Source organism: Protomyctophum parallelum (genome assembly GCF_964188405.1).
Source record: "Protomyctophum parallelum genome assembly, chromosome: 10".
NCBI classification, from domain to species: domain Eukaryota; kingdom Metazoa; phylum Chordata; class Actinopteri; order Myctophiformes; family Myctophidae; genus Protomyctophum; species Protomyctophum parallelum.
Window position 1 is genome coordinate 454,247 of NC_139704.1, and position 11,185 is coordinate 465,431.

Consider the following 11,185-nt stretch of genomic DNA (forward strand, 5'->3'; position numbering starts at 1 on the left):
GCAAGGCTCCGCCGTCATATTATTATTATTCTTATCGTTTCTTATTATAACGAGCCCTCCAGTGTGGAGTCGTGCCGTAAGAAGAAGACTGTATAATCTAAGTTGAAACTAACGGATGTTTCTCACCCTACTCCAGGCGATCGAAGGAATCCTGTGAAGCCAATAATACTGTACGCTTATGAATGCTACCCAGAGACGGATGTCGAGCGTCTCATTGTGATCTAACTGTCATAATCAACCTTCTTGCTAATAAACAGCGTTTTGAAGTGCTGCAATACCCTGTTCTGCCTGTTCATTTCCCACCAAGACTCCACATTTGGTGGAGAATGTGGGTATAGCAGGTCCTAACCACCGCCTAATATGGACCAAGCAGCAGCCTTAAACGCCCTGGTGAAGAGCAACACGGACCTCCAGACGTGCATGCGGGAGGTACTGCGCAGACTGGACAGAGACGCACCGGCCCCCCGATCACCAGCAGCCGTGCTCACTAAGCAAACACCTGACGACGACATCGAGGCTTTCCTAGAGGTATTCGAACGCTCCGCCACCCGGGAGAGGTGGCCACTGGCCGACTGGGGTGGCATCGTAGCCCCCTACCTGTACGGACCGGCACAGCAAGCATGCCGGGACCTCACCGCCAGAGACGCGCTCGACTACGGAAAGCTAAAAGCCGCCATCCTGTCCAGCCTGGGGTACAGCCTTCCCGCCAGAGCACACAGGTTCCACCAGTGGGAGTTCCGCATGGTGCAGCCGGCGCGCACCCAGTTTGCCGACCTGTGCAGACTCACACAGAACTGGCTCACTACAGGAGAAGGCACCCCACTCCTCGACAGGATAGTGATCGACCGCGGCGTGAGAGCCCTGCCCCCCCGACGCAAAGAAGATGGCGGTACACGCCTGCCCCGCCACCGTTGAAGAGCTAGTCACCCTGGTAGAGAACTACCAGGTGGGCACCCAGATGTTGCAACCATCTAAAACTGAACCAGCGAAGACCGACAACCGACAAGGACGGGACCGCCGCCGCCAGGCCCAGACGGTCCCCACGCCTAAACCCCGGACGAACCCACCACCAGCCCGCGGCCCACCCAGGCGGTGCTACGTCTGCGGACAGGAGGACCACCTTTCCTGGGCATGTCCGGACCGGGCACGGGACCCCGACGTCTCGATGGCCTCGGCCGCCAGTCTGGTGGGCTCCAGACACTGCCTGCACTCGGGAAGCTCCGCACAGTGCCAGGCAGCCCTACCGGTCCGAGTGAACGGCAGAGACACCCAGGCCCTGGTAGACTCCGGTAGTGTGGTGACACTGGTGAGAGGGGACCTGGTGACCGGCGGTGGACCCGAGACGGTCCCGGTCAGCTGCGTGCATGGCGACCTGCGCCGCTACCCAGTGACCCAAATACACATCCAGACCCCCCGAGGCAGCGTGACGGTACCCGCCGGAGTGGTTCCGGACCTACCCGTCCCCCTCCTGATAGGCACAGACTGCCCGCTCTTCGACAAGTATTGGCCTCCGCCGTCCACCGCGGAAGAGGGGAAGAAAACGCCACCCTAGACCAGAGACGGAGAGACACCGCGCCTGCCCCGCCCTCGGAGAACCCGCAGCTGGGCCGGTATCAGCAGCAACAGCCGCCGCCCCGGACGAGTCCGGCCCGGAGAAAGTCCACTCCTCAGCAGACGAGACCCCGCCACTCGACGAGGACCCCTTCGTCAGCTTCCCCCAAGTGGACGGACCCCCCACTCGCCTACAAGGGGAGTTCGCCACGGCCCAGTGGACCGACCCGAACCTAGAGGGGGCGCGGAGAAACCTCTCCACTGTCGAGGGGAAGCGGTGTGATGGGGTGAGCGAAATAACCTTCCCTCACTTTCTAGTACGTAATGGTCTACTTTATCGAGCCGTCAAAGATAAAGTAGAGGCTGTAATTGAACAATTACTCGTACCTAGATCCCATGTATTGCGGGTGTTATATTTGGCACACTCACATCAACTAGGCGCTCACTTAGCAGTACAGAAGACGTATGATCGCATATTGGCTTGCTTCTACTGTCCGGGAGTAAAAAGAGCGGTCGAAGATTTCTGTCGGTCATGCGAGGAATGTCAACTCACGTCCCCGCGGGGGGTCGTGCACAGTCCGCTCATTCCCATGCCGATTATCGGTGTCCCTTTCTCGCGTATAGCTATGGACATAGTGGGTCCCCTACCCAAGTCGGCGCGCGGGCACCGATATATCCTAGTTATCCTGGATTATGCCACACGATATCCCGAGGCTATACCCCTGCGGGTCGCCAATGCCAAAACAGTGTCACACGAGCTCATGATGCTCTTTAGTAGAGTAGGCTTAGTAGACGAAATCCTGACGGACCAAGGGACATGTTTCGTCTCACGGGTTATCAAGGCGCTCTATAGCTGGCTGAAAGTGAAACAAATACGCACATCTGCCTACCATCCTCAGACCGATGGGCTGGTAGAACGATTTAATCACACACTGAAGAAAATGCTAAAAAGAGTAGCCGAAGAGGACGGAAAAGATTGGGACCGCCTCATCCCATATGTACTGTTTGCCATAAGAGAAGTACCCCAGGCATCCACAGGCTTCTCCCCGTTCGAGCTCCTGTATGGGAGACAGCCCCGCGGATTGCTAGATATCGCAAAAGAGACATGGGAGAGTCAGCCCTCCCCACTGCGAAATGTCATCGAACATGTAGAAATACTACAGGCGCGCGCCAGCCGCATCTGGCCGCTTGTGCGACAACATATGGCAGAGGCACAGGCAGCACAAAGTAGAGTGTACAATAGAGGCGCACAAGTGAGAGAATTCAAGCCTGGGGACCAGGTCCTCGTCCTTGTCCCCACGACAGAATGTAAATTCCTAGCCCGCTGGAAAGGTCCATACGAGATTGTAAAGAAGCTCAGTCCCGTTAATTATCGAGTGGCCCAACCAGGGAGGAGACGGGGCCAGCAGGTATACCATATAAACATTCTGAAAAAGTGGTATCCGCCGGAAACCGTTCCGCTACCTGCTCTGTTGACCCGCCCCCCTCCCCAGACTCCACCCGTTGCTGTAGGAGAAGGCTTGGCCCCGCAACAACAACAGGATATCCGAGAGCTCTTAGACCGGAACAGAGATGTTTTCTCCGAGCTACCCGGCCGTACCTCGGTAGTAAAACACGACATCGATACGACCCCGGGTAAGGTAGTCAGGCTACGGCCGTATAGGATCCCGGAAACTCGTAGGCGGGCCATACAGGAGGAAGTGAAGAAAATGCTCGAGCTAGACGTCATAGAAGAGTCACACAGCCCCTGGTCGAGCCCCATAGTTATCGTTCCCAAGCCAGATGGGAGCCTACGTTTCTGTAACGATTTTAGGAAATTAAATGAGATATCGCAGTTTGACGCCTACCCCATGGCTCGCGTAGACGAGCTAATTGAACGGCTGGGCCCCGCTAGACACATTAGTACATTAGACCTGACGAAAGGGTATTGGCAAGTTGGCCTAACCGAGCGAGCCAAACCAAAAACAGCATTTACCACCCCAGATGGGCTGTTTCGATATAAAGTCATGCCCTTCGGTGTACACGGAGCTCCGGCGACCTTCCAACGATTAATGGACAAAGTCCTGAGACCCCATAGCGCCTATGCGGCGGCATATTTGGACGACGTGATCATCCATAGCGCCACCTGGCGGCAGCACCTAGAAAGGCTAGATGCCGTGCTCAACGCCCTACGCCAGGCGGGCTTAGCCGTTAACGCCAAGAAGAGTCGTATAGCCTGGACCGAAACAGACTATTTAGGCTATACAATTGGACGCGGCTGCATTAAGCCACAAGAGAAAAAAATAGAGAGAATACAGAACTGGCCACGGCCCGCCACCAAAAAACAAGTGAAGTCTTTCCTCGGCCTAGTGTCGTACTATCAAAAATTTGTAAAAGACTTTGCTGCCACCGCCAGCCCGTTACACGATCTCACAAAAAAAAGTCTACCACACCACGTAAAATGGACCGAGGGAACAGAGCGCGCATTTCAAGCGTTGAAAGATGCCCTCTGTGGAAGCCCAGTCCTGATTACACCTGACTTTAATACCCCTTTCGTCCTCCACACAGACGCGTCTAACACAGGAATCGGTGCTGTCCTGGCCCAGACGCTAGAGGGAGACGAACACCCAGTCACGTTCATAAGTAGAAAGCTGCTCAAACACGAGAGGAACTACTCTACAGTAGAGAAAGAGTGCCTCGCAGTGAAGTGGGCAATCCACCACCTACGGTACTACCTGTGGGACCGAAGGTTCACCTTAGTAACCGACCACGCGCCCCTCAAGTGGATGTCCACAAACAAAGATCGGAACGAGCGGGTCACCCGTTGGTTCCTAGAACTACAGAACTACACGTTCACGGTAGAACACAGACCCGGTAAAGACATACGCCATGCAGATGCGATGTCCAGGATGTATGAAGAAGAGGAAGAAAATAAAGCCCCTCGCCTCAGCGAGGATCTTAGGGGGGGAGTGTGTGGGGTCTCGCGAGCGACACCCCGCGATGGTAAGTGCGTTGCCAGGGCAACCAGACAAGCTGTCAGACAGAAGACGCCTCGGATCGTAAGACACGCCCTCGGCCGCCTAATAGGGGATGTCTACGTCCCGAACCTCCTCCTCCACCAGATTGAGCTGATGGACGGACCGCGCCCAAACCAGCAAGCGGCCACACCCGGCGTATAAAAGGAAGACTTAGTAGTCGGTCTGACAGCGGCTGGTTCACACACACAAGCGCTCACGGAGGCACGCACGCACAAACCGTCGGGGGGTAAGCAGACACACACGCTCTCACCAAACACACACACTCCTGTGTATATATCTCTGCATGCCTTAACTGTCACTCTCCCCGTCACAGGCTTTCAGGATCGGGCCAGGGAATGTCCGCGGGACAGAGACCTCGGACGACACGGATGAATGAGTGAATTAGGAACGGGAGTTCCAGGAGTTCACAGTTATCGCGACGCAACAGGGGGGCAGCCCTGCCACAGCGAAGACAACTGGAACCCATACTAAAAGGTCGGAAGGAAACCTATTTAATTCCACACAGACTATTCTTCGAGGACTGCCTAGCAAGCAGGCTCTCGTTGTATTGAACGCCGGTGGGCTAAACGGCAGGTGCACGCTCGGAGCTGAACCCGCTATGGGAGAAGATACGCTACAGTAAAGGCTAAATACTGACGACGTCACGAAGCAAGGCTCCGCCGTCATATTATTATTATTCTTATCGTTTCTTATTATAACGAGCCCTCCAGTGTGGAGTCGTGCCGTAAGAAGAAGACTGTATAATCTAAGTTGAAACTAACGGATGTTTCTCACCCTACTCCAGGCGATCGAAGGAATCCTGTGAAGCCAATAATACTGTACGCTTATGAATGCTACCCAGAGACGGATGTCGAGCGTCTCATTGTGATCTAACTGTCATAATCAACCTTCTTGCTAATAAACAGCGTTTTGAAGTGCTGCAATACCCTGTTCTGCCTGTTCATTTCCCACCAAGACTCCACAATACGTTTCCAGCATTTTTTGTGTTAAGCTCACTAGACTCCATGCTCTTCCTGCCTTCCTCTGCTCATGGTTCCCGGTTGTATGTGATGTTTTCTCCCACCACCACCCCAGCACCACCGGTGGGCTCTGCTATCTATGCTCCCCATGGGGGGGTTATTGTATATCTATCTCCCTGCTCTTTATGTTTTATGTTGTTGCTTAATCGTGCCGAGCAGGGAGAAATCCAGCAGAGCCGAACGCCAAGTCAAATATCATATGTACACTCGTTACTCATTCTGCAATAAATATTGTTTAATCTATTCGTGAGTTGTCTGACTGAACTGCAAGTAGTGAGTAAATGTGACAGGGGGTTGGCTTGGGTTGAGAGGACACTGTCAGCTCCCCTATAGTGCTGCTTGCCTGGTGGTGGCGGTGCTGGTGGTGGTGGTGGAGTTCTATTTATATCCGGCTGACACTGCAGGAGGCCTCAGGCGCACACATTTCCCTGTTCCTTGCATATATCATATCATAATGTAACTGCGCTCAATGAGCCTCCCAATGCAGGAAGGAAACACTAGCTGCTTCGCTTTTCTAGTTTACACTGACTGGAGATTGTAGATTGTGTTGATATTGTGCAAGGCAACGTGTTAAGTTGGCATCGACTTATATGCACCCCACTGTGCTTACGAGCCACACGGTAGGCTACATATAATATTGTGGTTGTACAGTCATGTAAATGTGCTTTTCAATACATCTCTTGGTATCAGTATATACATACTGTATCTCTTGGTAGGCTATACTGTATGTTTTTGTTGTCATACACACACACTCTGACAACGCACGCAGACACGCGCACACACACGGTATAAGAGGTGAGAGAAGCTGACATGAGCATGGGGTGTGCATGGAATAGAAGCAGAGTGATATAAAGCAGTTCTGCTAAGTGCAGCCATAGGCGCTGTGTGAAGCTTCCGACAGCTCTGCAGTGACACCCCCAGCTCGTCTGTGAATCTGTCCCTAGTGTTTCTCAAAGTTTTCATAATTAATATGCATTTGAATAAATATTCATAAGAAATAAAATGACAGATCACCTCTTCAGGATTCAGAGAAGCGTGCACCAATACAGTTGCTCTCAGGTGTGTTGTGAGCTTGTAGATCAGCTATGTGCAATTGTCCCGCATGGATCTCACAAGAGAAATGGTTGTTTCATGGTTACAAAGGATTGTTAGAAATAAGCTTAGCCTACTGTTAGGAAGATATGCTGGGGTTAGGGTTAGGCTATATTAGACATTACATTTTTAAAGGTTAGGTTATGCTATTTTTGGTTTCATTAAAAAACACACCGGTGTGAAGTGAGGGTCACTCTTATCATCACACATCATCTCATTCTCACCAATCACAATTTGCATCCTCACTTTTCCGTCTTTTCTCACTTTTCTGCCTTCACTTTTATCTTCAATATGTACTTTGCTCAGCCAATCAAATCATCGCTATGGGGTGATCAGCCAATCACAAGCCAATGTTTGTGTTTACATAAACCCTGAAAGCTGGGCATAGGTGCTAGCGCGAGTAGCGCCCCTGGGTCTTAAAGGGTTGACCACTTCAACATGGCGTAATTGGTCCTTATGTTCATGATGCCTTCTGAACATCAGGTGGCCCGATAAAATATCAAACACCAGCCTGTTGGAGAGAACCTTACCCAACAACACTCCATCAGCCATGATGTGAAGAAGCGGAAGTGGGGGTGGATTGGACACAACCTACAGAAACCTACTGACAACACTAGGCAAGCACTGAAAGCACAAAAGAAAGTGGGGAGGTAAAACGGACCTGGAGAAGATCAGTCGAGAGAGTAAGGCAAATAGACAACCGGACAGTCGTGGGCCCTGCTGAAGAAAACTGCCCAAAACAGAGTCCGATTGGCGCGGTGTACTCTCGGCCCTAGGCTATGATCCACATATGAGCCTACAGGAATAGGTCAAGTCAATGTTCATGATAAAATAACACAATATTTAAGCAAGAATAAGAATGGAAACGGTGTCTGTGTATGTGTGCAGGGCGCGCGCGCGTGCTTTCAGATAGACAGGTCAACAGGCTGGTCACATTTCATTTTTCATGCCTGCAGTTGCCTGGTGGAAGAAGCCGTCTCAGAACACTACAACACTCTTAACGCCTGACTTGCTATTGTTCATGAATTGTGCATTGTGTGGTGTATGGAAAATAACGGATCTAATAAGCTCACAAAGCGATGCAACTCGCTGTGAACTGGATGCACGACACATGGTACGGCTAAAGCAAGGCCTGAGGCCCCGACCACACCAATGATTCACAAATCGCCATGCAACTCCTTGCAACCAAATGGTTGAGAGTATAGTTGCACGCAACCATTATCCCTAATGGCAGATGCGAGTTGCATTGGTGTGACGTGATGTCCTTAAAACTGTGTTGTAGCAACTATAGTTGCATTGGTGTGGTTTGGGTCTTAGAGCAGCGATCTTTGCACTCACTTTTAAATATCGCTATGGGGTGCTCAGCCAATCAAATCATCGTGTACAGACAGACAAAGCTGGGACAAAATAGCAGAAGCTCACAGCTTCACTCACATCTGGTTAAAGTGATTCAAATGATTGTTGTGATGTTGTATAACTACTTTTGCTGGGGGACTCCCCGGACCCCACTGGGAACAGTACCTCAGCTAAACACCAGTACAGTCGTTACTGCCACCCATGACATTAACAGTCTACAGGACCGCAAAGCCGGCCTAGGCCACTGGTATATTATGATGATGTTGTAAGGCATTAATCCACGAAAAGAAAACATATTTTTTATTGATAGAAATATGAGGTTTCTGCCAGTGACAATATGCAAAGCAGAGGACGCTCAGTTAAAAAAAAACGAAATAGGCAGACGTGTTTAATAACAGGGAAACGGTGCAAAAATAAGCCCAACTGAGCAGAGGGGAGGGATGGTAGAGCTTAAAGCAGTCAGGCCTGGCAGGGTGTATTTTTATTCCATCTTAACTCGCTGATGATCTAATAACTGGTCCAATAAAGTACTGTGTTTCAACAGGGGAGACACACTGCAATTAAGACCGTTTAACATGTGATTTATTAATTGGCTAGTTTTTGTCCTTACTGAGTACACACACACACACACACACACAAAGACTGCCATGTTCAATGATGTTACGGGGTCGTATTATAATCGGGGTCTAGACAATTTGACATTCAATGTTCTTTTCCCACAAATGAGTCTTGAAAAATGGGGGTGGTCTTATAATCAGTCTTGCATCACTGCGTTGTGATGTGTGTGCGTTGATGTTGAATTGCATCTACTGTCTATATTAATGTTGGTGGGCAGAAACCTTAAGCTTGTATCTCCATATTTCAAACAAATGAAAAACACAGTAGGAACTTAAGAAGTGTAACACAAAATAAGAAAAAAAACAAATAGCTGATCTACAAGCTCTCAACACTGTAGACATGCCACTTCCACTTGTGGCTTATTATAACAAATTTCCATTTCCTGAAAAGTTTTATTTGGACATACAAGGTTTCTTTGCAAGAGCGACAATGTGTATTAGATTGATTGGAAACAGTTCACTCATTCAGAATCAGATCATGGAATGAGAAGTCAGTGAATCAATCGTGACTAAACGTATTTTTATCTGTTACATGAACCATGTTTACTGAGTCCAACTAGAACACATGTGTGCATGTTACTGAATATTGGTGTGGTACTCAACTACCATCAATATGTATTTTATTTTTTTACGTAAATGAAAAAATAACTGAGGATTCAAAATGTAATTTTCAATTGGTGACATTTATTGACAAAAGAAATGTACAGCCCACTACAGCACTATGTTTTTCTTGCCAGTCTAAACGAAACATCACCAAGTGCACAAATAACAAGACAAAAACACACTGAGGCAATAATGAAGATGAGACAATGTCCCTTATCTAAAGATGAGTCAATGTCCCTTATCTAAAGATGAGTCAATGTCCCTTCTCTAAAGATGAGTCAATGTCCCTTCTCCACTGCTAGAAGTTAAAAGTAGCGCAAGTGATATTTTTGGGTTAAAACCAGAATTAGGTGAAAATTGCTAGTGTTTGTTCAGTAACAGAGGTCTCCAAATGTTCCCATTTATCAGCTTCAATATTATACCGTTCCAGTTCCAATGTTGTCTTCTTTGTGCCATCACTTCCAATTTCACTTCTTTATCTTGTACTCTGTATACGTTCTCACTCTTGATTGGATAAAATTGCTATCCTGTTTTGAAATTCTGAAAATGTAGTTTGAGTTTACTAAAGAGCTGGAGAGACAGGGAGACCCATGTTACTGATTACTATCAGAATAGCCATTTAGAGCAATTTAACACTTATTTTAACTAAGAAATAAGTGCAACTTAATGCACCTTGCCGATATATTAATAATGCACAACAAATATATATACACTGGTATGAAATATACCATTACACACCAAACTCAACAAATAAGTCTGCATTACAATCAAAACTATAATACAGGCCTGTACAAAAGGCTCTTCAGTTTTCCAAAAAGAGGAAAGTGACATGATGACACGTTCACACAGCAGCACATATCTTTCCCTTTTCAATTAAATTTTTTTATAAAAATAAAAAAATAGATGGAGGAGAAACATGGTAAAACTCGGAAATGCACAAAATCCCCTGTGAAAGCTTAAAATTCCCTGATGTACACAATAAAATGTTTATAAATAAAACTGGAACATACTACAATACAAGTGCATTCCTCCAGTTTTCAAGTGTCCCTTTATTAATTTGTATTTTCTCAAGCCGGATTTAGACCTTGTTGTGTGGGGGTGTCACTCACTGAAAAAGAAAGATCTTTTAGATCCGTTTTTTCCCCCCCGATGCGTGACTCCGCACACAACAAAGAAATATCAAGCCCTTCAGAGTACCTTTTATTAGGCTACACGTGATTAGATAGCCCTCTTTGTGACTAAAAATGTTCTAAAAAATATATTCCGTCTTTCGGTTAAAGTTCCGTACAACCAGTGAAAACTAAAAATGTTCAAATTGTGTTTGAAAGATACAAAATTGCCATCCATGTTTAGTTCTTGCTCATAGCAAAATGTCCAACCCCCCTGTTTGCACATTATCCGAAACATTTCTAAAAAATCTAACTTCTAGTTTATCGAAATTGATTCAAGAATACCGTCAGTTCTCACTTTTACAAACACATAAATCCCTTTCAGGCAAAGTCAATACAATGACAGTGCTAACTAAAATATGAACGGCTTTAAAATTGCATTGCAACCTGTTGAGGTAATATTCCACACACACCAGTAAACGTTTATGATGTTTTGTATGATATGAAATGTGACGAGATTAAATTTAAATAATAACTTACTGAGATTTCAGAGACGGATAATCTATACTAAAACTTCCCTACTCGTCCAATAAATAATACAGCAGGTTAAGGAGCTGTGCCCTTGTGAGCCAGTCTCCCCAATACATTAATCTTAAATACGATAGAAGTCCGGAGCTATGACATTGTTGAAATACATCATCTTTAATTCACATCAAAAGTCGTTTAGGAAACACTGGCCTATGCTGCACAGCAATGTATGTTCAGCTGAGTTTTGTTAAAATGTTGTGTTGGACAAAGACATGAATTTGGGTGATCCCTTG